This window comes from Lathyrus oleraceus, chromosome 4, assembly GCF_024323335.1.
Source record: "Lathyrus oleraceus cultivar Zhongwan6 chromosome 4, CAAS_Psat_ZW6_1.0, whole genome shotgun sequence".
In the NCBI taxonomy this organism is placed as follows: Eukaryota; Viridiplantae; Streptophyta; class Magnoliopsida; order Fabales; family Fabaceae; genus Lathyrus; species Lathyrus oleraceus.
Genome location: NC_066582.1, coordinates 162631442 through 162656497, shown reverse-complemented (window position 1 = coordinate 162656497; position 25056 = coordinate 162631442).

Sequence of the window (25056 nt, the reverse complement as noted above, 5' to 3'; positions counted from 1 at the left end):
TAACATCCAGAAGATTCAACATGCAAAAATTCAGGTTATCTTGAGTTGATATGGCATGGTAACAAAAATCCACAAATTGGACAAGAAATGGTGTGACACAAATTGTCACACCTCTAATGATCAGGTCATATCTCACAATCCAGAAATGAAAAAATCACAATCTTTATACCAAAATGCTCCTAAAGGTGTCTAGTTTACACATACAAAATTTCAAGAAATTTGGATTAATCATCATCATTTCACAATCAAAACATCAAGCAAGGTGCATGAAAGAACACATGTGAACAAACCCTAGCCAAAACAGAAAACCACACGTGCACAATTTTTGCAAAAATATTCATTAAATTTTAGACATGGCAAGGATCATGGTGGAAAAAATCTCATCTCAATTGGATTATTATTTTTGAAGTTATGGATTTTTAAGTGTGAAGAAAAAATAAAAAAAAGCATGTGGAATGGCATATGAACATGGAAGCATAATGATGAGAAAATTGCAAAAGGCCAAAATGGAATTGCCTAAACTCGGAATCGAACCGAGTGCACGTGGTCCAGTGCATGAGCCACTAACACCAAACGCCATGCAATAGCGAAACAGAAGATCAAACAAGGTTCTGGAAAAAATTTCATCACATTCATAGCGTGTTCTTCACAAACCCTAGCTCATGAACAATTCTTCACCAAAATTAACAAAACCTATACCATTGGAAAGGTCTTTCCAAGCACATTAACAATCTCAAATTAATTTAACCTAATTCTTCCTAATTTAAAAGAATCGATCCAAAACATATTTGTGCATCAATCTTAAAATCCACATAACTTCCTTGTTTCTCAACCAAATTCAGTGATTCAACTTGCAGCTCACTCTACTAAGGAAGATCTATCAAACACATATATCAATTGCAAGAATTATCAAAGTCGAAAAAACTCACCTTCAAGAATTGGCAGAAGTTGATTCGCGTGTTTCAGGCCATGGAAGTGCAAAACAGAAGTTCTATGATGATGTGGAAGATGAATGAATGCAAGGCTTTAGCTCAACAGTGCTTGAACACGATGAAATCTCCATTTGCCATTGTTGAACACTCTTGTAACAGTCCACGATTCTTCAAGATTTCTCCAAGATTTTACTTCAATCCACTTCCAATATGCATGTAGATGATGAATTGATCGAAGGCAAGGCAAAAAGAATGAAGAAAATTGATGAAGAAAGTTAAGAGAAAAATAAAAAAGTTTTGGATCTAGATCTAGAATTCACAATTCTGTTATGGTTAATCAGAGAACAGTTATGATTATGGTTTTATATGTGATGCTAATGATGTTGGTAATCATGATTAGTGAAAATTGCAAATGATTAAGTGAAAACCAAGTTTTATGCTAAATTTAGCATTTCACCCTCACATGTACAAAACCAATGTAACAGTGCATTTTCTGCTTTGGAGCAATTAAGAAATGATGTTTAGAAGCAAATGCAAGTGGAATTGTGTGAAAACAATGCATAATTTTCAAATTCATCTTTTTCCCTCCAAATTCAAAATAAGTTCACTTGAAAAATGCACTTTTTGTGTGATGAGTTTTCATGAAATGTGATGCATGAATTGGATAGAGGAGATCAAAAGAAATTTGCTCCAAAAAGTCCCACTCCATTTGGCCATTTGGATCAAAAGTTATCCAACTTTGAAATTCAACTTTTCTTGACAATGATTTGATCATAACTTGCCGACCACAAATGAGAAATTCATGTTCTTGGACTTTTTGGAAAGGTGAGAGCAAGATATTCAACTTTCATGTTGAACAAAATTTCATTTGAAGCATTTTTGGACATGCAATTTTGAGGAGAAAACCTTTCCATTTTTGGCAGTTTTGAATTACAAGTCACTTTCTATTTTTGGAAAGTTTTCATCTGACTTTATTTTCTTCATTCTTGATGTTTGAAATGTCAAATGAAACTTGTTTAGACATGAATGAAGTGTCTCTAACCCTCTCCCACCTCCAAATCCATCAGTTGACCTGTGGTTGACTTTTGTTGACTGATAGATGAACTGACCATGCATAGATGAAATTGAGCTTCAATCTCCTGATGAAATGGCTCAATCATGAAACCCTAGCTTCCACAAGCTCAGTGAAACCATAGAATGATCCCTCATCTCAATGAAGACCTCATCTCCTTGACAAGCCCTGATTGGCACAATTCAGATGATTAGGGTTGACCAGAGGTCAAAACCCTAATCTCAAGGAATCTGATCAAGCATAATGAATCCCTTGGTGATGACAAGACCATGATGATGATGATGTACCATTTCAACCAAGATAATGCTCAACCTCCTTGAGGAACCATGAAACCCTAATTTGAAGCACCAACCCTCGGATGATTAGTGATCAATCCCATGAAACCCTTAGCTTGAATCTCAACCTCTTTGCCTTCTGATCAAGACCTAGGAGGATGACTTGTTCAATGTTGCCATATGATATGCAAATATGTAATGACTAATGACCTAAGAAATGCAATGCAATATGCTAAGCTAGTCCCAAGAGAGAAGGGCAAATTTTGAGGTGTTACAGGTTTCCGGTTGTTGTATCCCTTCCTTAGTGAAGTTTCTCCTTCTCCGTTGGTGTCGATAAACGTCGAGCTTCTCCCGTTCGTCCATTGACGTCTGGTCGAGTTTCTCCTTCTCCGTTGGTGTCGATAAACATCGAGCTTCTCCCGTTCGTCCGTTGGCGTCCGGTCGAGTCTTCTCCTTCTCCGTTGGTGTCGATAAACGTCGAGCTTCTCCCGTTCGTCCGTTGGCGTCCGGTCGAGTCTTCTCCTTCTCCGTTGGTGTCGACAAACGTTGAGCTTCTCCCGTTCGTCCGTTGACGTCTGGTCGAGTCTTCTTCTTCTCCGTTGGTGTCGATAAACGTCGAGCTTCTCCCGTTCGTCCGTTGGCGTCCGGTCGAGTCTTCTCCTTCTCCGTTGGTGTCGATAAACGTTGAGCTTCTCCCGTTCGTCCGTTGACGTTTGGTCGAGTCTTTCCCAGTCATCCGTTAATGCCTGGTTACCTCTCCGTTGGTCTTGGTAAACGTCGAGTTTTTCCTAGTTGTCCGTTGGCATTTAGTTGTGATTTCTATTCCCATTCATCGTCCTTCGATGTCTGGATGTGGTTGTACCTTTGATAAAAAAACAAATACCCAGTAATAAGCGGCAGATCCCAGTTGGAGTTACTGTTTGGATCCCCGCATTGTGCAAATTTCTACGGTTCTTCGGTATTCAATCCCTGTTTACCCTGAAAGTTTGACAACCGATGCTCTCATCCATTCGGGTTCCCAGTTGATTGAATAGGGGCAGCTGTAGCACCTCAAATTTGCACCTCCCATTTTGTACATACATTTTCATGATTAGGTCATTAACATTACATTGTCCACTGCATAGCATTGCATTGTCCATTGCCCAAGTGCAAGTTCATCAGTCAAGACTGGTCAGGAGATCCAGTCAAGCAAGCAAGCAGGTGCATTTCCTGTTGAAGCAAAGCCCTAGGGTTGGTACAACAAGTTCATATGACCTAGGGATCATTTTGAAGTGATTTGGCCAAAGGTTGGATGCTCAGAAGTCATCAGCCATTGCACAATTCATCTGAAACCCTAGAAAGTCAATTGTGGTCAACTGTACAGGAATCATGGATTTGAAGGTGGGAGATGGTTAGAGAGGTCTCATTCATGTCCATATAAGTCTCATTTGACATTTCAAAGATCAACATTAAAGAATTTGAGGTCAGATGAAAAGTTTCCAAAAATAGTAAGTGACCTGTAATTTCAAACTGCCAAAAATGGAAAGGTTTTCTCCTCAAGTTTACATGTCCAAGAAAGCTTCAAATGAAATTTTGTCCAACATGAAAGTTGAAGATCTTGCTCTCACCTTTCCAAAAAGTTCAAGAACATGAATTTTCCATGTGTGGTTGAGAAATTATGGATCAATCATTGTCAATGGATTTTGAACTTCAAACTTGGATAACTTTCATACCACAAAGCCAAATGAAGTGGTGTTTTTTGCTACATTCTCCTTTTAACATGAGCTATCATAATCATGAATTACCATTCATCAAATCTCATCACAAAAATATTGCATTTTTCACTTGATTTGAATTTGAAATTTGGAGGGAAAAGTTCATTTTGAAAACTAAGCATTTTCCATGCATTCCAACATTGGCATTTGGCTAAAAATGATATTTGGAGGTGAATTGAACAAAAATTCATGCACTGTAGCAAGGCATTGCATGCATGAAGGTGAATGACCAAATTTGCATTGCATTTGCATTTCACTTAATTTCATTTGCATTTGGCTAATTAGGATTAAGGACTTGATTAACAGCACATATATAACTCTAATCCTAACAGAATTCACCATTAACACTTCATTTGCACCAGATCTAGATCCAATTCCATTTTTCTCTCAACTTTTTCTCTCCATTTGTCTGCAAATCTTTTCATAGAACTTGCAATATTCTTCATTGATTCACCATTCACAAGCACTGCTGAAGAAGATTGAAGCAAGAATCCTCCATTTTCGAGCAGAATCTTGAACTGTTGCATCAAGCATCATCCATGGCAGTTGCGAATTTGAGTTGTATCAAGAGCAAGTGAGCACTGAATCTTCATCCATTCATCCATTTAGGAGTTGAAGAGGATCTGTTTCAACCTTACAAGTCCTGAAAACCTCAGATCCAACTCTGCACTTCAAACAAGGTCAGGAATCGAATTCTATAATTCATGCAATTATCATATGTGTTTTGTAGATCTTTGATCCATGAGCATGCTGAACTTTGTAGTTTTGATTTTCATTGAGAATTCGGAAAGTTATGTTGATTATAAGATTGATATGTGAATTTTCTTTTGATCGATCCGTGCATGATAGGTAGAGTTAGGGCAAATTGATGTTAATATGTTAATGTGCATTAGAAGAGGAAGCCAATGGTGTATTGTTTGTTAATTTCTGTGACAAAAAGTTCTTCATGATGAAGAACGTATGAACATGCTGATGAACCCTAAGTTTTTCAATTCCAGAACATGTTTGATCTATTTTCACGCTAGCTGCATGTGGTTCCTTGTTTTTTTGCCATGCATTGGTACAAGTGGATCCAACGTGTCCAACTGATTGGTCCATGCGCGCTCTCATGTCCATGTAGACTTAAGTGAAACGCGGCGTTTCACTTAAGTAGCGCCAGGTTTTGAAACATACATGGATCGATTCCATGCTGAAGCATTTTCACTTTTGGCCTTGCATTTTTAATTCATTTATGTTATACATGATCACACCATGCCATTTCACATGTTTTTTAATTTTTTCCTTCATTCAAAAATTCATAACTCCAAAAATATTTGTCCAATTGAGATGAGATTTTTTCCATTGTTTTCCTCATGATCTCTACTATGTTTTGATGATTTTTATAAAAATTGTGCACGTGTGGATTTTTATTTTGCTTAGGGAATGTGTGAACATGTGTTTTCTTGCACCTTGCTTGTTATTTTGGTTGTGAAATGGTGATGGTTAATCCAATGAAGCTGAAAATTTACATGTGTAAACTAGAGATCCTAATTGACATTTTGGCATTGAGTTTGCAATTTTTGCATTTTTTGTTTGTGAGATATGATCTGATCATTGGAGGTGTGACAATGTGTGTCACACCATTTCTTGTCCAATTTGCTGATTTTATTTGCCATGTCATATGAACTTCAATTAATCTGAATTTTTGCATGATGATACTTATGGATGTTAAGTTTGCTTGTGAATTTTTGTGGAAGTTTTGAGTGCATTTCCAATTTGTTTGAGAACTTCTTTTCTGTTTGACCATTTGTAGACTTTTTGTGAGTCATGAATTTAGATGATTTGTGAAATTCTTGATGTTTATTGGATGAACTTGAAATTTTGCATGTGTGTTCTAAACACTTTGAAGTTTGCCATGGCTTTGGTTTGATTCATTTATCATGTTTGGTTTCTATTTTATGCTTGCTTGAAGTTGATGTATGATTTTGTGCCCTCATTGAGCTTGTTTGAGCATGCTTTGACTTAGGGAATTTATTTGACATGCTTCCACTTATCCAAATGACTTGAATTTTGGTGTGATGATCATGTGATGAATTCTGTTTAGCCATGATTTTTCTTGGGATTTATTGAATTGTTTTTGAGTTGATGTGGATTGGATCATTCTGTTTGGTTCTATGAGCTTCAAATTGCATGCTTTGCACTAAATGCTTTATGAAATGAAATTGGTTGATGATATGAATGTGAGACCACTTGAATGTTGTTCTTATTTGATTAAAATTGATTCTTGCCAATTTTCATGTTCTGTTTTGGTTTATTGCTCCCTCTTTGACCCTAGGCCTTGTCCTAGTGGTTAGCCTCTCACATTTGAGCTTTGTTTCAGGTTAAAAAGCACAATTGCCATGCTTGATGAGGTTCACTCATTTGGAGTTGATTCATTGCTTGTTGAGGACTAACTTTGAGTTTGTTTTGTAGGCTTTGAGACTTAAGCCAAGGCCTTGTGGCTTGCACCTTTGTGCATTGATGTTTGTTTGTCTGTTTATGTACAGTTGTCTGTTGACTTGTAATTGTCTGTTTGACTTTTGTTTGAATTGTATACTGATTGTGTTGGATTGTTTTCAGGTACCTTAGTTGCTATAGTTCCTTTGTGAACTTGCTTTTGCTTTGCTTGATAGCTTGAGCATTGAGGTATAATGTCTCTAACTTCATGTAGTCTGGAAGACCTGGCCTGTTACTTGGCCAGGCACCTGTCTGAAGTCCTCCTTAAGAGGCAATGCTTGTGATTGTTTATTTTTGTCCCCAAGCAGGAAAAGACCTTTGATAAGGCAATTGGAAGATACAAGAGATGTGCAATCCATCTCCTGCTATTCAGTTGAGTCATCCCTTTGCTCACACACTTTGTGTTGATGCATTGTGGATATTAACCCAAGATCCTTGTACAGTTGTGTCAGTCATATGTGTAGAAGGGTTCCCACTTTCTGAACCCACACATTCCTTTGTCTAAAGCTCTCCCAGGCCAGGGATAAGAGCTGTGAGGCACACCCCTCACTTCCCATTTCATCTGCTTCACCCTAACTCTCAATGTTAGGGTTAAGAGCTAACATCACCCTGATACAGTTGGCTTGCTTTTGCAGCTTAACCCTTGTGTGAGCCCACTTTGTGTGTATATAGTGTGTGCTATTTGTGATTCTTTGCTTTGCTTTGCCTGTGCTGTTTAGGATAGCTTGCTCCCTGTGCAAGTTAGCTAGAGACCTTAACTTAGGGGTGATATGCATGACAACATCTAGGCTCGAGTCGTAGTCTCCCTAGTAGTTTGTGTCTCCCTTTGTATCTGGTTAGGCTAGTCCTTTGTCCCTGCGTAGGGGAACTACGTCGCCCTGATCCTCATACCAGATGAGGTACGTAGGCAGGAGATGAGCTGATCTCTCCGGGCGCCCTTTTTGTTTTGTCTTGTGTGTGTTAGGAGATGGATGTAAGCCCAGCGATTGGCATTCCATATCCTCTTGTTGTGTGCTTGGAGTCCGATGTAAGTCCAGCGATTGGCGTTTGGTTTCCAGTGCGTGTGTGTTTGGTTCGGAGTCTGATGTAAGACCAGCGATTGGCATTCGGATTCCAGGTTTGCCTGTTTGTGTGGAGTTTGACGTAAGTCCAGCGATTGGCAGTCGATTTCCCGTGTCTGTTTTGTTTGGCGTGCGTGAGCCGAACTACGGTAGCTCTGATTCTCATTCCATATGAGATACGTAGGCATAGGATGCGACATCCTAGCGAGCCCGTTCCCCTCTTTATCCACCTGTGTTGTTGCCAGTGTGTGTGTGTGTGGTGTTTGTGAGCAACTTCTGTTTTAGCAACCTTTTTCTTTCCTTTTGAGCGTGGATCCCGTCGAGTACGACGGATGCGTAGGGGTGCTAATACCTTCCCTTCGCATAACCGACTCCCGATCCCATCTCTCTTTGGTCGCGAGACCATGTCTTTTCCAGGTTTACTTCGAGCGTTTCCTTTCCCTCTTTTGGGATAAATAACGCACGGTGGCGGCTCTGTTGTTCTGTTTTCCCGCCGGTTTTTCGCGTAATGCGACACTGTGGATCAGTTTGATCACATCATCACTAACATCACTTCATGCAATAATTTGAGCTTTTGCGATGAAGAACTCCCTGGAGAAGGAAGAAATCATAACCTGGCCTTGCATATTTCAATGAACTGTAAGGAAGATGCTTTGTCAAATGTGCTTGTTAACACCGGTTCATCATCAATGTGCTTCCGAAGTCGACTTTGTCAAAGCTATCTTACCAAGGAGCGTCTATGAGGTATAGCAGTGTAATTGTCAAAGCCTTTGATGGTTTGCGCAAGAAAGTAATTGGTGAAGTGGACCTTCTAGTCAAGATAGGTCCGAGTGATTTTTAGATTACTTTTCAAGTAATGGATATCCACCCGGCCTATAGCTATTTATTGGGAAAGCCATGGATTCATGAGGCAGGGGCCGTTACCTCCACTCAACATCAGAAATTAAAATTTGTCAAGAATGGAAAGCTTGTGATTGTTGGAGGAGAGAAGGCGTTGTTGGTTAGCCATCTGTCATCTTTCTCGTATGTTGAAGCTGAGGATGAGGTTGGAACTTCGTTCCAAGCCTTATCTATTGCTGCTGAGAAGAGAGTTGGGGCACCTATGTCCTCGTTGAAAGATGCTCAGAAGATTGTTGAAGAAGGTACTGTTGATCAGCGGGGGCGCATGGTAGAGGTCTCCAACAACAAAGGCAGAACCGGTTTGGGGTTCCAGAAAGGCTCATCAATTGCAAGATCTGAAGATATGCAACTTAGCTTCCGTAGCGGAGGGTTCATTCATGGCAATGAACAATACTTAGCTGTTGTGCTAGAGGATAGCGAAGAGGAAGACTGCGCTAACATTGTAACACATGGAAAGACATGCAACAATTGGAATGCTGTTGATATTCCTGTTATTTTGCATCGATCTAAGTAATTGCTTTTATATTTTAAAATCGTTCTCCTATGCCTAAGGGAGAAGTGAACATTTTTTGGGCATTTTAAATTGATCATTAATAAAATTAATTCTATTCACCCACATCTTTGATGTTTATTTTTACTTTTTGCTTTATTCTGAAAATGGTAATCACAAAAAACATAAATAAACAATATAATTGTCCATCTGCATAATATTTGGTCACAAATTCACTTCTCTAAAATCAAAATATCAAATCATTATGCAGGTTGGTTCCTAACCCCATTGAATACAATGATCCTTCTCATTCTCCATATTTTGAATTCCCTGTGTTTGAAGCTGAGGAGGAAACTGATGTAGAAGTGAGTGATGAATTATCTCGTATTCTTGAGCAAGATGAAAAGATTATTCAGCCGTTTGAAGAGCAGATTGAGCTAGTCAACTTAGGTTCCGAGGATGATGTGAAGGAAGTCAAGATTGGGTCTCGGCTGTATCCAAAAGTCAAGAAGGGGTTGATTGATCTTCTTCAAGAGTATTCAGATGTGTTTGATTGGTCCTGTCAAGACATGTCTGGTTTGGATTCTGAGATTGTGGAGCATAGATTGTCGTTGAAGCTAGAATGCCCGCCAGTCAAGCAGAAGTTGAGAAGAACGCATCCTGATATAACTATGAAGATCAAAGAGGAAGTGTAGAAGCAGATTGATGTCAGTTTCCTTGTAACCGCTGAGTATCCGTAATGGGTGGCTAATATTGTGCTTGTGCCAAAGAAAGATGGAAAAGTCCGCATGTGTGTCGATTATAGAGATTTGAATAAAGTCAGTCCGAAAGATGATTTTCCTCTGCCACACATTGATATGTTGGTAGACAATACTACTAAATTCAAAGTCTTTTCGTTTATGGATGGATTTTCCGGATATAATCAGATCAAGATGGCACCCGAAGATATGGAGAAGACCAGATTCATTACACCTTGGAGAACATTCTGTTATAGAGTGATGCCTTTCGGTTTGAAAAATGTTGGTGCAACTTACCAGAGAGCAATGACTACTCTTTTTCATGATATGATGCATAAAGAGATTGAAGTCTATGTCGATGACATGATTTCTAAATCCATTAATGAAGAGGAACATGTTGAGAATTTATTGAAGTTATTCCAGCGTTTGAGGAAGTATAAACTCCGCTTGAATCCCAATAAGTGTACTTTTGGTGTTCGTTCTAGTAAGTTGTTGGGCTTTATTGTCAGCGAGAAGGGTATTGAAGTTGATCCTGCCAAGGTCAAAGTAATACAAGAGATGCATGTGCCCAAAACTGAGAAGCAAGTCAGAGGTTTTCTCGACCGCTTGAATTATATTTCCAGATTCATTTCCCACATGACTGCCACATGTGCACCTAAATTCAAGCTTCTTCGGAAAGATCAGTCTTGTGACTGGACTGAAGACTTCCAGAAAGCTTTTAACAGTATCAAAGAATATTTGCTTGAACCTCTGATTTTGTCTCCACCTGTTGAAGGAAGACCGTTGATCATGTATTTGACTATGCTCGAAGATAGTATGGGTTGTGTTCTTGGTCAGCAAGATGAGACTGGAAAGAAAGAATTTGCAATTTACTACCTCAGTAAGAAATTCACCGACTGTGAGACTCGGTATTCTATGCTTGAGAAGACTTGTTGCGCATTGGCTTGGGCTGCTAAGCATCTGCGCTAGTATATGTTAAATCATACCACTTGGTTGATATCCAAAATGGATCCAATCAAGTATATATTTAAGAAGCCTTCTTTAACTGGGAGAATTGCCCATTGGCAGATGTTCTTATCAGAGTATGATATCGAATACCGATCTCAGAAAGCAATCAAAGGTAGTATCTTGGCTGACCATTTGGCTCACCAACCAATTGAAGATTACCAGTCAGTGAAGTATGATTTCCCTAATGAAGAGACTTTGTACTTGAAGATTACCATTGCTTGAAGAAGGGCCAGAACCTGGTTCCCGTTGGGGCATGGTATTTGATAGAGCTGTTAGTCAATATGGAAATGGCATTGAGGAAGTGATTATTACTCCTCAAGGCACGCATCTACCATTTACAGTTAGATTGACTTTCAAGTGTACAAACAACATGGCAGAATATGAAGCTTGCATTATGGGGCTTGAAGAGGCCATGAATCTCATAATCAAGTATTTGGATGTCTTTGGAGATTCCGCTTTGGTTGTGAATCGGATCAAAGGAGACTAGGAGACAAATCAACCCAGTTTAGTACCATATAGAGATTATGCGAGGAGGATTTCAACTTTCTTTACAAAGGTTGAATTTCATCATATCCCTCGAGATGAAAACCGGATGGCGGATGCCCTTGCAACATTGGCATCAATGATTGTAGTGAAGTATTGGAATGAAGTTCCCAATTTATCTGTGATGCGTCTTGATAGGCCAGCTCATGTGTTTGTTGTTGAAGAGATTAAAGACGAGAAGTCGTGGTATTACGACATCAAATGTTTCCTCCAAAGTCAGATCTACCCGCCTGGGGCATCCTTGAAAGATAAGAAGACTTTGAGAAGATTAGCCGGAAATTTCTACTTAAATGGTGATATATTGTACAAGAGAAACTTCGACATGGTTTTGCTCAGATGCGCGGATAGACACAAAGTAGACTTGTTGATGACCGAAGTGCATGAAGTTTCCTTTGGTACTCATTCCAATGGACATGCAATAGCGAAGAAGATGTTGCGAGCAGGTTACTATTGGTTGACAATGGAATCTGACTGTTGCAAATTTGTGAAGAAGTGCCACAAGTGTCAAATTTATGTTGATAAGATTCATGTTCCTCTAACGCTATTGAATGTTATTTCTTCGCCATGGCCCTTCTCCATGTGGGGAATTGATATGATTGGAATGATTGAGCCCAAAGCTTCGAATGGACATCGTTTCATTTTAGTGGCAATTGACTACTTCACCAAATGGGTTGAAGCGGCGTCGTATGCAAATGTGACCAAGCAGGTTGTTGTAAGGTTTATCAAGAATCAGATCATATGCTGTTATGGTGTGCCAAGTAAGATCATTACTGATAATAGATCTAACTTGAATAACAATATGGTGGAAGCCCTTTGCAAAGACTTCAAGATTGCACATCATAATTCTTCTCCCTACAGACCCAAGATGAATGGGGTTATTGAAGCTGCGGATAAGAACATCAAGAAGATTATCCAGAAGATGGTTGTCACATATAAGGATTGGCATGAGATGTTCCCTTTTGCTTTGCATGGGTATCGTACATCCGTCCGCACTTCAACAGGGGCAACCCCTTTCTCTCTTGTATATGGTATGTGTCGCAACCTGAAAAATACAGTGCGCGAAAAAAACAACCAGCGAAAGAAAATGACAGAAGAGTTGCCACCGTGCGTTATTCATCCCAAAGGAGGGAAAGGAAACGCTCGAAGTAAACCTGAAAAAGGAAAGGACAAGACGGGGTCTCGCAACCAAATCTTGAGTTCGGGAGTCGGTTATGCGAAGGGAAGGTATTAGCACCCCTACGCATCCGTAGTACTCTACGGGATCCACTTTTGTGGTTTTTATCTAAAGGGTGTGAGTTTATCTTGTGTTGTTTACAAAAAAAAAAAGGTTAAATGAAAATGACTCGCGCGGATGTCGCATCCACTGCATACGTATCTCATATGAATATGAGAATCAGAGTCTTCGTAGCTCGGCTGACTATGGGTTGGGGGATGTGTGCTCGCTAAGACATCGCGTCTTATGTCTACGTATCTTATCTGGCCTGAGAATCAGAGCAAAACGTAGTTCGGCTAACTATGGGGTTATGGATTGGGTTTTGGACGAACGACGCCACTACGCAATCTACCGGATGCTCGACCTTTGGAGACTTACTCACCTGTAGTAGAAGGAGTTAACGTGTTGCTTTGGGTTTTAGGGTTTGGGATGCTCAAGGGCAAAAAGGCAGTCCTTGACGAAGGAACCGCGCTACCTGCAGGGATACGAACACATACAAAACAAACATGTATAAAGTAAATGTGCCAACAAGGGGCTCAGAAGTAAATAAACAAAAGAAAACAAATGCCTCCTATCGAGGTCTTCCAGCTAAGAAAGCGATAAAATGCGGAAAAGAGGTAAAAGTACCACACGGATGAAGATCCGAAGTAACAGCAATTAAAGGAGTAAGAAACCCAGGGACCTCCCAAGCTGATGCCATCAAAGAAAAGTGAGTCAGTACAGGTAATCAGAATGAACCTCCAGGGGGTATCCCACAAATAAAGTGGGAAAACCACGCAAACCATCTCTGCAAGAGTCTGTGAGCCCTCACAAAAACTCAAGAAAAGGGTTAGTGAAACACGATAAGTAGTTTTTTCATGAATAACAGTATGGTTTCAGAAACCTCAAACCCTGTGGCATACATTTCCGAAATCATGTGATTAAACATTCAAGGCATAGGTTTCACCCATTCATGCATAATTAAACCCGTGGGCAAAAACATAATGAAATTCATCCATCATACCCCATACATTCAGATGATCCAAATTAAGAGCATAAAATCATGGGAATGAGGCAAACCTGATGGGAGAGACCGGTTGAAATCAAATGGCACGGCTGGGTTTGCAAGGCAATGAAAGTGTGTGAGTCAGATTGAATTTTTCAGAGCTTCCTGGGGGTTGCTCTGAGTTCTCTATCAGGTTTCTCTTCAGGTTTTGTCCAGGGTTTTGTTCCAAGGAAACTTCAGAGTATTTTGCTTCTCTTCCTTTTTCTCAAGTGAAGCCTTGGTATTTATAGACTGAATTTCATGGTTTTGTGGGCTCAAATGAGAGAGACCCAAGTCCAAATTTTTTTATTATATTTTATTTATTTTTTTATTATTTTTTTTGTAAAAAATTATTTTATTTTATTTTATTTTATTTCTTTTTTTTTTTTTTTTTTTTTTTTCGCATCTAATTCTAATTGACATGATGAAATGCAATATGAAATGAATGCATGAATGAGGAGGGCAAATTTTGGGGTGTTACAGCTGCCCCTATTCAATCATCAGCTAAACCGAGTAGGATGAAAGCGAACAGCTTATCAAACAAACGGGGTGAGCTGTGATTGAATACCAAAGATAGACCGAAAATTTGCGCTCCGAGAACACCACAAAAACGCGGAAATACACCGTGCTGTTTATTTTTCTTCCGATCCTCTGGCTTAATCTGGAGTTTCGATCCTCTGGCTGGATATTAATTTTGATCCTCGGGCTGGATACGATTTTGATCTTTTGGCTAGATCTTCTTCGATCTTCTGGCTAGATCTCCTTCGTTTCGATTCTCTGGCTGAATCTATTTCCTTTGATTCTCTGGCTCAATCTACTTCGATCTTCTGGCTAGATCTGAATTGTTTCGATTCTCTGGCTGAATCTATTTCCGGTCTTCGGGCTAGACCCGACTTCGATCTTCTGGCTAGATCCTCTTCGATCTTCTGGCTAGATCTCCTTCGTTTCGATTCTCTGGCTGAATCTATTTCCTTTGATTCTCTGGCTGAATCTACTTCGATCTTCTGGCAAGATCTGAATTGTTTCGATTCTCTGGCTGAATCTATTTCGATCTTCTGGCTAGATCTGGATTGTTTTGATGATAAATTCCCATCATTAGGATCCCGCATCTGAGGCATGCGCTGGTTGACCCTCTTTTGAAATCTACACCCAACCTTCATATTAGATATGCAGCTTTGAGCATATTCCACTTTTGGGCTTCGTACATATTCTTCAGGCTAGAACATGTTGTAACGACTCCTCAATTAGACTTGGGCTTGCTGGGGAAATAAAGCTTGTAGGCGACTTCACTGGGGAATCTTCAAATTGAGCCTTAGGCTGGCTTACTGGAACACGATTCTCAAGCTGAATCTTCGAAATGACCCTCAGGTTGGATCACTGGAACACGATTCTCAGGCTGAATCTTTGAAATGACCCTCAGGCTGGATCACTGGAACACGATTCTCAGGCTGAATCTTCGAAATGACCCTCAGGCTGGATCACTGGAAAACGATTCTCAGGCTGAATCTTCAAAACGACCCTCAGGCTGGGTCCCTCACGCTTGATCCTCTGGCTGGATCTCATGACCTTGGTTGTAAAGTAATTCTTCAGTCTGCTTGGAAGAACCTGTTTATCAGCTTATGTGTATGCTTGATATGATATGCATGCAAATGCAAATGTTATGCATGGTGTAAAAAGAAATCTGCTTGGGGAAGCAAACTCCGGTAGGGAACAGATCGCTGTATTAATCCTTGAATGCTCTGTGGGGAATGATCCGTCTGCCGGGACCAATGAGCCACCAAAAATAAATTGGCTGCTTGAAAAGTTGACCTTGCGGGGGGAGTATCAACTATGGAAACTTTGTTCGGCGAGGCTCTGTGAGGAGAGTCTGTGGGGAAAACACTTCTTGGGGAAATGTCGTAGGAAACGACCTTTGCTGGGGATATGAACTTGCTAATCGCCCTCAAGCTGGGGATTAACAAATCTGTTAAAAATAATCTGCTGGGGAATGAGATGAACACTGGGAACACCACCCTCTCATCTGTTGGTTATGCAACCACTCCACTGTTGCTAGAAAGATACAGTCTGACACTGTCAACTCCACTGGGGATAGACAGTCTGGATACTGTCAACTCTGTTGGGGAACATGCTCTGCTGAGGAGAGACTTTGTCAACCGCTTGGGGATGAGGATTCATGACTTGGCATCCGGTTCCTGTGACCTGCAACCAAAAATACACGTATGCCTCGGGGGAATTACTCGGTTTGAATTCACCGTTCGGGATTAAGCACATTCAAAGCAATTTTAAATGTTTTCCTGTGCAAATCATCTACAAAAGCCACCATTATGTTCATATGCAATATGTTTTATCAAAAATTCGGACATTTTTGCAAACAGACTGATAAATGAAAAATAAAGAGGCTCTTTAACTGAATTATTCGACTCTTACTGGGGAGAAAATTTGTGCCAGGAATAGGCGAGGGTATCAGGAAGTTGATCCCTGAAAAGAGGTGATCGCTATAAAAAGAGAACTATCCTAATGACAACGGGGATACGGGGTCCCATTGAGTTTCGACTCTGCTATGACTCGTATGTCCTCAAGACGCTCTGCTCATCTTGCTTTCTGAAGTGGATGATTAGTCGATCTTTAACCTTCGAAGATTGCCGGATTGAATGAAACGGTAATATAACACTAATGAACTCAGATCACAGTCATTCGCTTATTCCCTAACTTTTGCCTGGATCGCCCCCTTTTCGGGTTTTCAATCCATCGGGATACCCATTTTTGCCTGAGCCGCCCTTTTGGGTTTTCGACTCACCGGGTGTACTCCTTTTTTATATCCCTAATTTTTGCCCGAACCTCTTTATTCTCTTTTTTTTTTTGGTTCGTCGGGATGCCCTTTTTTTTGCCCGGACTATTCTTTTTATCGTCCAGCGGGTCTATTTTATGCGAAGTATATATTTTTTTTTAACTGCGTCTGAGTTAATAGGGGACGGGAATCCTTCGCCATTCATGGTTGTTAGCATCAAAACTCCGCCATAGAAAATCCTTTTAACCACGTACGGACCCTCATAGTTCGGTGTCCATTTGCCCCTGTGATCTGTGTTGGGAGGAAGAAATATTTTGAGTACCAATTCGCCGACTTGATACCCCCGAGGGCGCACTTTCTGACCAAATGCTTTCTTCATTCGTCTCTGACTGAGATACGTCAATTCTGGGTACGTAGTTCCAGCATAGCACCTTAATCATCGAAGACAAGGTAAATAAAGCATCAGCAAATTGGTTTTCTTCAAAAGAAAATTAACAATCTTCTCGTGTAGTCTCTGTAAGGAACCAGATGAGGCTGAGGTGTATACCATTTCCCGTTGGTTTGATTGATGACCAAAGCTGAATCCCCGTATACATCCAGGGTTTTAATCTGTATATTGAGGGCTTCCTCAAGTCTTAGGATACAAGCTTCGTATTCGGCTTCATTGTTGGTGCAGGGAAAAGTTATTCTGGCACCAAATGGCATATGAACCCCCTTCCGGTGTGATCAACACTATACCAACTCCGCGACCATTGACGTGGACCGCCCCATCAAACATCATAACCCATTTGGATTCAGGGTCAGGCCCCTCCTCTGGGAGTGGTTCCTCTCAATCTTTCGATTTGAGAAACATGATGTCCTCATCAGGAAAGTCAAACCTCATAGGTTGGTAATCATCAATCGGTTGCTCTGCAAGATAGCCTGACAAGACACTTCCCTTGATGGCTTTTTGTGAAGTGTATTTGATGTCATACTCTGTCAGTATCATTTGTCACCTAGTAACCTTTCCGGTAAGTGATGGCTTTTCAAAAATATACTTGACTGGATCCAATTTTGATATCAATAGAGTCGTGTGAGTCAACATATACTGTCTTAGTCGGCGAGCAGCCCATGCCAAAGCGCGACAAGTTTTCTCGAGCAATGAGTATCTTTGTTCACAGTCGGTAAACTTTTGCTAAGGTAGTATATTGCATGCTCTTTTCGACCTGACTCGTCATGCTGACCGAGCACACAACCCATTGACCTTTCTAACACAGTCAAGTACATGATCAACGGTCTTTCCTCTCGGCCTGTAGACTGGCCCCGATCTTGATCTCTTTCTTGTCGTCTTCGGTACCAACGTTGATGGTCTCAACCACCTCCTGATAAGGTGTAATAGCTCGGTCCTCCTGTTTCAACAATCTGGCTAACCCTTCAGGCAATTCACAATCTTCCTCAGCCCCTTCTTCGGCTTGATAGATAGGATTGTTGAAGTCATACTTGGCCATAGCAGTGTCGTTAGCAGTGAGATCCGAGTGGTCGGCTCTGCATGATGGAGGATCATGCTTTACCTTAGAATGAGAGATTTTTTTTTGGAAAGAAAGAAAAAACGAAAAAAGAAACATTGCCATTTTTTTTTTGTAAAAGTAGAAAAAAAAACTGAAAGAAAGAGAACACAAAATTGTTTGCAAAAGCCGTCCTTTATTGATGATAAAAATAATTGCGAAACGTAACTAAATGGATGGCCCTACAAATGAGCCGTTACACCTTGGGCAAAGTGTAAGACTTTATTATGCGTGTAATAAAGGAAAACAATAAAAATCACTCTTTCAGCAGAGTAACCCGGACGGTTTTTTCAGACGACCAATTGTCGAGCTTTTCTCCCGGGACACACGGGCGAATCCAGCTATCTAAGTCACAGTCGCTGTCAGCCTTGTCTTCATCTGCAGCATTGACGATGTGGGGGGAAACCAAACCCCCGCTGGAGAGAGTACGGGTGTCATTCTTCTGAGATCCCGGAGCATACCCCAATCCAAACTTGTCTTCTTTGATGACTGGCTCCACAAATTTGCCCTAGCCTTGGGCATTACCAGCTTTAACCACTTCGACAGCTTGCTTGTATGAAGAGATAGAAGTCCCGACCTTCTCAAACTCAGGTGAAAAGACAGCTTCGGGCGCGACCTCATTGATGTTTGTAGTTTCGAAGCCCTGACACAGCATCTCATACATCTCTCCGTCCATCTCTACATACTTAAATGTAGACATGTGGCTAACAAAAATATCCTCTTCACCACATACAGTGACGATCTGACCTTCTAGTTCATATTTGAGCTTCTGGTGGAGGGTAGAAGTAACAGCACCGGCAGCATGAATCCAAGGCCGACCTAGCAGACAGCTGTAGGCAGGCTGGATATCCATCACATAAAAGGTGCTCTTGAACACCTGCGGTCCAATCTTAACTGGCAACTCAACTTCGCCAAAAACAACTCTCTTAGAGCCATCAAAAGCCCTCACAACTAAGTTACTTGGCCTCAGGATGATGCCATCGCAATCCAACTTCATTAAGGCTTTCTTTGGAAGAACATTCAGAGAAGAGCCTGTATCAACCAAAACATGGGAAAGCACCACCCCTTTGCACTCCATTGTGATATGCAAGGCTTTGTTGTGATTCCTGCCCTCAGGTGTCAGGTCATTATCGGTGAAACCTAGCCCCCGGCTAGCGTTTACATTGGAAACTACCGACTCCAGCTGGTTAACAGTTATCTCCGGTGAAACATAGGCCATATTCAGTACTTTCAACAAGGCTGCTCTGTGCGCCTCAGAGCACAGCAATAGTGAGAGAATGGAGATCTTTGAGGGTGTCTGATTTAGCTGGTCGACTACCTTGTAGTCACTTTTCTTGATAATCCTCATAAACTCATCCACTTCCTTCTCGAATGCGGTCTTAGGAGGATCTTCCTCAGTAGTAACCTCTTCGGTGGATACCTGTTTCCCTTTAGCCTTGGCAGCTGCCTCGACTTCAGTATTCGCGCGTAATGTTGATGGTGCAAATAGGCGTCCACTGCGAGTGAAGCCACCAACCCCTCCAACATTGTCTACAGCGGAGCTACCAATGTCAATGTCTTCTTCGTTAACTTTCTGCCCCTGGCAGTAGATATCAGCCCCATAGTGCCACGGGATAACACTGTCTTTCTCATACGGAACAGGTCCTGGTACCGTGATGGTGATTGGACCAACCAAAGTCGGTTGAGGGCTGTCAGAGTAAATTGCGATTGGTGCTGAACTTTCGATGTTCACCGCTGCTGGTTCTGTACTTTCTGGGAAATATATTGTTGTCGGAGCGAGTCTCTCGGGAACATATATTTCTTCAGGAGTGAAATAAAACATCACCGTCAATACATCATTCTTCACCGGACGGGCCTGATCGAGCTGAAGACAACCTTCATCTATCAGCTGCTGAATACCCCTTCTCAAACTGTCACATCCATTTTCGGCAGCTTGACAATTTCTGCATTCTTCCCCACAGCCCGGGAAAATCTATCCTTTCAGAAGTCGGTCTTTAACCACCGATAGCGAAGTCTTCACCTTAGTCACATCAGAAACCAAATTCAAAGTTTCCCCACTATCAACAACATTAATCCTCTGCCCGCCGTGAGCCGGCATCGGGTTCTGGATAACATTAGGCACCGGAGCAAAATTGATAGCCTGGGCATCTCTCAAATCTTGTACCTTTAACTGGAGAGCCTTGCAATTATCTGTAGTATGTCCAGGTGCGTTGGAGTGAAAAGCGCATCTGGCGTTGACATCATAACCTCTAGGCAAATTATTGGGATCGATTGGTGGGGCCAGAGTTCTCAATGTAACCAGATTCATGTCAATCAGCTTTGGGAAGTAATACTGAATAAGGCATTGGGATTGGCTCGATGACCCGGTCCGTCTGCCTTGGACGTTGTTGATAGTGTCTTTGCTGACCCGGATTACCTCCTTGTTGTTGATTGTTGTACCTGGGTTGTTGTTTGCGGATGATATTGCGGTTGAGGAACAGGTGTTGGAATAGTGACTGCGGCCACTTGATCTTGATAATAATTAGGGCATCCTTTACTCCTGCCTCTGTCGGCATACACAACGCTTGCCTCGCCTTCTTTTCTTCACTGACCGTTACCAGCAAACGGTCTCTTGGGACCTGATGGGTTGGAAACACTATTGTCTTGAATTCGGCCCATCTTCAACAGACTCTCGATTCTTTCTCCAGCAATTACTATCTCTGCAAAGCTGATTGACGGGCAAGCAACCAATCTCTCAATATAATTGCCTTGAAGAGTGTTCATTAACATGTCCGCCATCTCCCTTTCAGACATAGGGGGTTGGACGGACGCAGCAATTTGTCTCCAACGTTGAGCATATTCTCTAAAGGTCTCCTTGGCAGTCTGGGACATACCTTGCAACAAGGTCCGATTTGGAGCCATGTCCAAGTTGTATTGATATTGCTTGACAAAAGCCTCTGCCAAGTCTTTCCAGCTCTTGATGGTAGTACGAGACAAATGAGAATACCATTCACGAGAAGCTCCAGTTAGACTGTCTTCAAAATAGTACATCCACAGCTTTTCATCTTCCGTGTGACCTCCCAACCTTCCCAAATAAGATTGGAGATGAGTGCGTGGGCAAGAAGCCCCGTTGTATTTCTCAAAAGTAGGGGGTTTGAACTTGTGAGGAATCCTTACTCCCTGAACCAGACCAAGATTTGTGACATCAAAGCCTAAGGAATTTTGAGACTCCAAAGATTTGAGCTTCTCAGCAAGCTCATCCAAACGGCGAGTGGTCTCGAGGGCCTCGTCGTGCAAAGAAAATTGATCACACTGATAATCTTCAGTAACGGGGCGCCCGTTAATCCGAATTCCTTGATTCACATCGTACCTTCCGCCAATACCATTCCCAACATTCCCTGTGTTGCCAACATTACCCGGGTTTCCATCAGCATTTGCGTTACCCGCGTTACCAGTGTTCACAGGGTTATCAGCGTTCCCAGGGTTACCGGGGTTTCCCTCAGCATTTGGTATCTCCACCTCCGGATCGGGTCTCGGTTGCTCAACGAATTCCCTCAGCTTCGCTTGGCCTTCTGCCATACCAGTCATCAATGTCATGAACTGATCCATCCTTTCACGCATATCAGCCAGCTCTTTCTGTACTTGGTCCATCGCTAGTCGTGGACGGTTTTCCTTTGTCGGGTATCTGTGTACTCGCTTGGGACCAATAACTGCCTGATACAGGGAACAAACATTAGACACTGCGGCGACACCTGCAAAACAGACAAGGGTTAATATGCATGGTATGCGATGCACTGCTTGTTCAGTTTTAAGGCACCCCCGTTTTGAAAGGGAATACCCTGCAAATGAATAAGCATGAGATGTTGGATGCAAATATGCAGATGATGTTATGCAATGCAAAGGCATGTCAATCAGAATTGATGGATCCGCTTGAACATCTGTCAGGTTGCACTTCCTGGAGAGAAATTCACTGAGGAATATAATACAAGACCAAAACTCTACTCCAGAAAACCGGGTTGGTTGGAGGTTAAGGTTTCCTGAATTTAGCCCACCCCTCACTGGTAGGTTCTAAGAACAAAAGTTCGTCAGCTTCAGCCCTTCAGTCGCGAATAATACGTTTACCACTGAAGGTTTGGCATTATTACGGGATAAAAGACCTCCACTGACTCCCCTCAACAGGACATCCTAAAGCAAGTTCCCAGTCTCGGGGTCCTCGGATTGATCAGCGAGAATGCGCCCACCAGAGCTAACATAATCACGTCTCGGAGGAGAGGCCTCGACTGAGTTCTCGGGAAATGGTCACCAGAGTCGACGATTTCTAAAGGAACACCATGTCGTTACGGAACATCCGTAGGACATAATATATCCAAAAGAAACCTCGTCTGGGTGTGGTTCTTCACGAACGACTTAACGTAGCAACATGCCACGCAAGCCTCATGATCATCCACTCTAAAACCTGTGTGTACACTCAAGCCTGGGTAATGGGCTTATCTCTCATAGAACATCCTATCCCAACAAACAAACAAACAGATCCAATAGATACAACAGATGCATGCAAGCAGGTAAGCAAATAAATGTACAAAAGCATGAACACCCAATAAACAAGAAATCACACAAGCTAGGAGGGACTCGCTTAGGGAAGATGGACCAGCAAGAGGTCAACTTCTTAGTCCCTAGCAAAGTCGCCAGCTGTCGCAACCTGAAAAATACAGTGCGCGAAAAAAACAACCGGCGAAAGAAAATGACAGAAGAGTTGCCACCGTGCGTTATTCATCCCAAAGGAGGGAAAGGAAACGCTCGAAGTAAACCTGAAAAAGGAAAGGACAAGACGGGGTCTCGCAACCAAATCTGGAGTTCGGGAGTCGGTTATGCGAAGGGAAGGTATTAGCACCCCTACGCATCCGTAGTACTCTACGGGATCCATTTTTGTGGTTTTTATCTAAAGGGTGTAAGTTTATCTTGTGCTGTTTACAAAAAAAAAAGGGTTAAATGAAAATGACTCGCGCGGATGTCGCATCCACTGCATACGTATCTCATCTGAATATGAGAATCAGAGTCTTCGTAGCTCGACTGACCTATGGGTTGGGGGATGTGTGCTCGCTAAGACATCGCGTCTTATGCCTATGTATCTCATTTGGCCTGAGAATCAGAGCAAAACGTAGTTCGGCTAACTATGGGGTTATGGATTGGGTTTTGGACGAACGACGCCACTACGCAATCTACCGGATGCTCGACCTTTGGAGACTTACTCGCCTGTAGTAGAAGGAGTTAACGTGTTGCTTTGGGTTTTAGGGTTTGGGATGCTCAAGGGAAAAAAGGCAGTCCTTGACGAAGGAACCGCGCTACCTGCAGGGATACGAACACATACAAAACAAACATGTATAAAGTAAATGTGCCAACAAGGGGCTCAGAAGTAAATAAACAAAAGAAAACAAATGCCTCCTATCGAGGTCTTCCAGCTAAGAAAGCGATAAAATGCGGAAAAGAGGTAAAAGTACCACACGGATGAAGATCCTAAGTAACAACAATTAAAGGAGTAAGAAACCCAGGGACCTCCCAAGCTGATGCCATCAAAGAAAAGTGAGTCAGTACAGGTAATCGGAATGAACCTCCAGGGGGTATCCCACAAATAAAGTGGGAAAACCACGCAAACCATCTCTGCAAGAGTCTGTGAGCCCTCACAAAAACTCAAGAAAAGGGTTAGTGAAACACGATAAGCATTTTTTTCATGAATAACAGTATGGTTTCAGAAACCTCAAACCCTGTGGCATACATTTCAGAAATCATGTGATTAAACATTCAAGGCATAGGTTTCACCCATTCATGCATAATTAAACTCGTGGGCAAAAACATAATGAAATTCATCCATCATACCTCATACATTCAGATGATCCAAATTAAGAGCATAAAATCATGGGAATGAGGCAAACCTGATGGGAGAGACCGGTTGAAATCAAATGGCACGGCTGGGTTTGCAAGGCAATGAAAGTGTGTGAGTCAGATTGAATTTTTCAGAGCTGTCTGGGGGTTGCTCTAAGTTCTCTGTCAGGTTTCTCTTCAGGTTTTGTCCAGGGTTTTGTTCCAAGGAAACTTCAGAGTATTTTGCTTCTCTTCCTTTTTCTCAAGTGAAGCCTTGGTATTTATAGACTGAATTTCATGGTTTTGTGGGCTCAAATGAGAGAGACCCAAGTCCAAATTTTTTTATTATATTTTATTTATTTTTTTATTATTATTTTTATTTGTTTATTTATTTTGTAAAAAATTATTATTTTATTTTTTTTTTCATTTTTTTTTTCGGATCTAATTCTGATTGACATGATGAAATGCAATATGAAATGAATGCATGAATGAGGAGGGCAAATTTTGGGGTGTAACACTATGGAAGCAGTGCTCCCCGTAGAGGTTGAGATTCCTTCATTGCATGTGCTCATGGAAGCCAAGTTGACTGAGACTGAATGGTGTCTGATCAGGTTTGACGAGTTGAATTTAATTGAAGAGAAGAGATTAACTGCCTTGTGTTATGGTCAGTTATATCAGCAAAGGATGAAGACGGCTTTTGATAAGAAGGTCAGACCTCGAGTGTTCAGATAAGGTGACCTTGTGCTCAAGAAGATTTTGACGTTCAAGACGGATTCCAGAGGAAAATGGACTCCTAATTATGAAGGCCCATATGTTGTTAAGAGAGCCTTTTTAGGCGGCGCATTGATTCTTACAACTATGGATGGTGAAGAGTTCACTCATCCTGTGAACGCAAATGCAATCAAGAAATACTTCGCCTAAAAAAGAAAAGAACAGCTCGCTAAGTTGAAAACTCGAAAGGGCGGCTTAGGAAAAAATAAGCGTCTCAGTGGATTGAAAACCTAAAAGGGCGATCCAGGCAAAAATTAGAGATATAAAACAGAAAGAATTTCCCGATAAGTTGAGTACTCCACCTTGGGGCAACTTATGCAAAAATTAGGGATTATGGTAAGTAACTGCATTCTGCTGATCTTCAATGATTTTGAAGAATTGTTTGAGCACAAGGGTTGACATCAGTTCATCCCCAGCGGTCAAGAGCACAGTGGATATCGAGAGTTGGTAGAAGGATTAAGGATCATTTGTATTCAATGTAACCCTTTTCCATGTAAATTACCATTTTCAACTTTGTAAAAATCTATGGAGTCTTGTCATTTACAGACTACCATTCTATTAAATAAAGTTGAGCTTTTATCCAAATTGTGTCTACTCTTATTTACGTCAACCAATAGTTTTAAATTTTATT